This window comes from Neovison vison, chromosome 13 (genome assembly GCF_020171115.1).
Source record: "Neovison vison isolate M4711 chromosome 13, ASM_NN_V1, whole genome shotgun sequence".
In the NCBI taxonomy this organism is placed as follows: domain Eukaryota; kingdom Metazoa; phylum Chordata; class Mammalia; order Carnivora; family Mustelidae; genus Neogale; species Neogale vison.
The window spans coordinates 94,238,066-94,243,169 of record NC_058103.1 but is presented as its reverse complement, the minus strand read 5'-3'; the positions used below and the strand labels follow the sequence as shown (position 1 = coordinate 94,243,169).

Sequence of the window (5,104 nt, the reverse complement as noted above, 5' to 3'; positions counted from 1 at the left end):
TGCTGGTCCCCAGATGCAGGGCACTCTCGTATTGGGATATTACTTTCCAATGGGTCACCTCTGGTGGCTCCCTCCCCCTTTTGTTTATCTTCTGATATCAGTCCGAGGAGTCTTTACCTGCCCAAGGGCGTCTTCTGCTCCGGTAGAGATCCAGACGTATATAATTCTGACTTCAGGCTGATTTCATGGGTGATCGGAGTTCTTTGGAAGGTAATCAGCTCACTTTAGGGTACAGGTTGAAAGGGCGCCTCCTCCTACTTCCCTGCCATCTTGTCTCAGTAGGTGGGTTTTTTCCCCTCAACATCGTGGGTCCAGAAGAACTCCTTCCATTGTATATATTATACCACTCCCTAATGCCACTTTTGGTAACATCAATAATAATAATTAATAAAATAATAATGAATTATAATAATTTCTTATTTGATGTAGGTCTTCTTCATTATAGTTGAAGTTCCATGTGAGGAAGGGGTTGGGTCCATCACAGTTACTACTATAACATTAATGGGTAACAACTCTACAGAAAATGCTCAATAAATGTTTATCATTAAATAAATGAATAAAACCAACAAAGAGTAAAAACAAATAATGTGAATAGTTTCTTGAATACTGTTTGAGCTTTCTTTATACATTCAGCCAAAGGTCATAGGATTACAGTACTTCCGTCCTTTTCTTTCTCCTTTTCTCAGTTAATTTTCTCTGTCTCTGTGTCCTGAATACTCTACAGTGAAATCTACTAATGAATACCTTTTGTAGATTCAAGCCAATTCAAAGCTTTGGCCAATCCCAGCTGTGGCAACAAATAAATTAGTGGTCTCCATCCTCTCTAATACTTCTAGGTCTCATAAAATCTACATTAGCAATGCCTGCTCCTCTTGACCCAGCAGCCTTTTCTGTTACCAAGCAAACCCAAGATCCATTCCTTAGAGGATTGCTCTCAAATCACAGCTTGCTCTGTGTCGATTGACCTGACCAACTCTTCGGGACTCTATTTCTACCTAGATGCTGCTCATTCATCTTAATCTGATGTTCTGTCTGGTATCCAGGGTCTGACTTAGAACACTGATATATTGGGACAGCAGCACACTGACATGATAGAATGGTTTTATGGGTCACTGTGTTGCAGAAGAGCTTTTGGAGGGCTGGGAAGAAACAGGAAAAATTTTCCTCTTATCTTAGAGTAATTCTGCTTCTTTTTGGCAAATAAATTGCTTTACATCATCTGATATATACTAGGATTAGTGCAAGTGACCATACTTACCTATTTATTTTTTATCATCCCGCAGTATTCTCCAGTTTGTATCCTTGTTTATACATTTTGGAATGTCAATACTTTTTAATATTTTTTTAATTTTTTAATAAACATATATTAGCCCCAGGGGTACAGTCTGTGAATCACTAGGTTCAATGTCAATACTTTTTGAAAATTAATTTGAAACTTCATTCTGTAATTAGAAAATTAAGATTCTTACTTGTTTCTGACACAAGAAAATAAAATACAGGTCTAAATAAATGCAGTTCTAAACAAAGTTAGATCCTTCACACTTTGGAGCCCCATGATAGCCTGGAGATCTTATTCTTTATATTTCCACATCAAAAATCAAGAAAGCCTTACTTTTACAGAGATACACTAGGCTTATTTCAAAGCCTTATCATAGGTCCTTTGAATGAGTATCTCCTTCAGGTAAACGTGCTCCTCTTAGAAACAACTCTAACTCCCTACATTTTCTTCTTTTGTTTTTATCTCTTTCCCTTGATTTCATAAGAACTTGATCTAATTACATACAAATTTTACTTGTAAAGGTCAACTCAGGAAAAATAAGGGTTGAAAGCATTCAAGAAGACCTTCATCCTCAACACTCCAAAGTTTGGGACCACAGGTAAATATATACAGGTTAACATAGGCTATGACGGATAAGAGGAAAATGATCAATATATTCTCCCACTGTCAGTCTTAAGAATCATATCTACAGGGCACCTGGGTAGCTCAGTTGGTTAAGCAACTGCCTTTGGCTCAGGTCATGATCCTGGAGTCCCAGGACTGAGGCCCATGTTGGTTTCAGAGCTCCATGAGGAGTCTGCTTCTCCCTCTGACCTTTTCCTCTCTCATGGTCTCTCTCACTGTCTCTATCTCAAATAAATAAATAAATCTTTTGAAAAAATTTTCTCTACATATCAAGGGTTTTACATCTATTTTTTCCAGTTTGGTACATGAGTGAAGGTATGTCTGTACACTCAGGATATGTTTTCACACCCTCATTCCCTAGCTCAGTTCTTCTAAGCATTTCATCTCAAAGATCACATAACCAATATAAGGATATTTTTACACAAACCAACATACTGCCTACAAACCATCCCTCTTCCCCTCTGTCTCATTACCACGCAATTTCTCTTTCACTATTTCTCTCATGGGGAAGTCAATGTGACTCAAAGAGTCTCCCAAGAGAAGCTAATACTGGGCTCAATATTAGCCTTCTCTGTAACAACAGTTGATCACTCTCCTGTGTAGCTAATTATTTCCCATTTTGAAGAACCTTTTGTACAGTTTTGTCTTGAGGGAAGATTATGCACAGAAATTAAGCTCTCTGAATTTCTCTTCTTCTAAAAATGTACATCCTGTTGCTGAACAGGCAGAAAGGAAAGATACTTTTTTATTCTAAAACTGCACCTGTTCCATTCCTCCCATGTGACCTGGTCAAGGCAGGTTCAATCCTCCTCTTAAGTCCCCTTGCTCTGAGGGGAGGCAGGACTACAGAAATGCAGATATGACTGAGGGTGATGTAAATCTGAAGGTCTACTCCCTTGCAGATGCCCACCTCACCAAAAACTACTGGACCTTGTCAGCAGTCATGTAACTAAAAGCAGCTTTGGAAAGGAACCGATGAAGCCACCAAAACTCTCAACAGTGTTGTCTCTGCGTTCATCATGATGGCTACAGATGCTGAGCCCCTGGAGATCATCCTGCAACTTCTGCTTCTGTGTAAGGATAAAAATGGGCCCTAGGTGATTGTGCGCTCCAAGCTTGCTCTGGGGTAGGTCAGCAGGGTTTCTGAGCCTGTTGTTGCCTGCTCTGTCACCATCAAAGAAGGCTCTCAGCTGAAGCACCAGATCCTGTCCATTTAGCAATCCACTGAAAGGCTCTTAGTCTCAACCAGTTGCCTCTGCCCCACTCTTCACTGAGTCCTTCCCCTGGCCTTGTGAATAATATTCTGTACTTGCATTAGTTTCTCTAGCTACCTTCTCTTGTCATATTCTAGTATTAAATCTGGGTTTTGCATTTTTGTATTATTCTTCTTCTGTTTTATAGGTTGTTATCCATATATTAATCCACCACCCTACACCAATCACCCATTCTACTCTCTCTGCCTTTTATAAAATGATCTAATGCTGGAAACAGTGGTAAACAAAGTGTTGACACCTTTAAAAGACAAGGAAGAGGCAGGACAGAGATCTGGTTCCAACATTCAGGTGCTAACTTCCTGTTTTACGTAGGACATGATGGATGTAAATACCATTCACTTGGTATCCCTTGTGCCTGAAACACAAAATCATTCCATATGTGGTTGCTCTCTGGGGGATTATGTATTATTTGTATTCTGTGAGGTTGTTAGGTGTATGTCCAAATGTCATTGCCAATATACCCCAAACACCTGCTTTGGTAATGTGATGTTATTTTCCCTCGCCCCCAAGTCCCAAACCTGCCCCTGAGAGTGGCACAGCAGCAGCATACCAAAGAGCTGTGCTGCAGAATTCCAGAGGCTGCCTGGACAAGTTAGACATGAGGGAGCTGACATAGGTCTTGAAGGAGTCCAGAGTGGCTAGGAAAAAGAGGGTTAGCTGATGCTGGAATGAAGTCTGGGCAAGTCATGGAGACCTGACTGGAAGCTACAGCAAAGATGCTGGAATCGAGGAAACATCCTCTCTGATGGATGGGGATGTCTCCAGTGGACAACTCTGAGAGCCCTTACCTTGTTGCCTGCCATGATGTAGGTCAGATTTATGTATTCCTTATCACATCAGAAGGACAGTGCTAGTGTGTCATTCCTGTGAGCATCCTAATAAAGATATATATTCATACCCCACAAAAAATTGCACCTGTCATGGCTGGTCCCTCTTTCTATTTCCCTCAATTCCTCTTTAGTTTCTACTCTTCAGTAAAATATTTGTGTCAGAAGTTTTCTTTTACTGAAAATACTTTCATCCTTTTATTTTACGCCATCACTCTCTTATTCTCAAATTTCAATCATTGCATTGTCTTATCAAATCAATTCTACACACAAAAACTTTTGATATGTTTGTCTCCATAATGTGAAGATTTTCCAAGATTCATGTGCTTCTGATTTTAATGCTCGCCAACTCATTTTAAACTTTTTCCACTGTGTAAAACAGACATCTGGCCTCAATTATTCCTGCCCTATTTGAGAACTAAATCCTGTTTTAAGCAAGAGGAATGAAATTTTGATCCTTTATCTCCAGGATTTTGGTGTGGATCCCTCTCCTTCAGTATTATTTTTCTCCACATTTGAAAGAAACAGCCAATGCCTAGTCCAGGAGGCTATTCTGAGTCAGGAATCTTCTGGCCCCATACCAGGAGATGGTACAGAGAAGCAGAGAGCTACAAGTTCTGAGATGGAACTGTTCAAGGTCTGACCAGGTTGTGTGAAGAAATAGGAAAAGGGTGTTAGCAAGAGAAATTCCCATTGGAAAAAAAAATCTCTCGGGAAGGAAAGACAATATTATTTTAAATGAGATTTTTAAAACTCGGGGATCAGGGCTCTTCTAATCAGGTTAGAGTGATACTATCCAATATAAATAATTCTAGCTTTTTCATGACTCTACTAAGCAGGTATAGAGCATTACTGAGGAAGATGATTGAACTGGAAGTTAGGCTAACTTCTAGTTCTGGCCCTGTGAATGTAACACTGTGAACACACTGGCTAGCTGTTTACCCTCACAGGGTTGGTTCTCCACTGGCAGAATGAAGTAAATGAACAAGATTCTCTCAAAGTTCTTTCCCACTTCTATACAAACTTACCATTATGATCATCTTATTTGTTTAATATGTATTTATATTTCCTGTTTAAAGATGGGTCTCCCCAGACCCTGA

General features: G+C 39.8%; 1 pseudogene; it reads left to right on the top strand.

The window, feature by feature from the left end:
- Window positions 1–2,762: 2,762 nt before the first annotated feature.
- LOC122894599 lies at window positions 2,763–3,177 on the top strand (annotated as a pseudogene).
- Window positions 3,178–5,104: the final 1,927 nt, after the last annotated feature.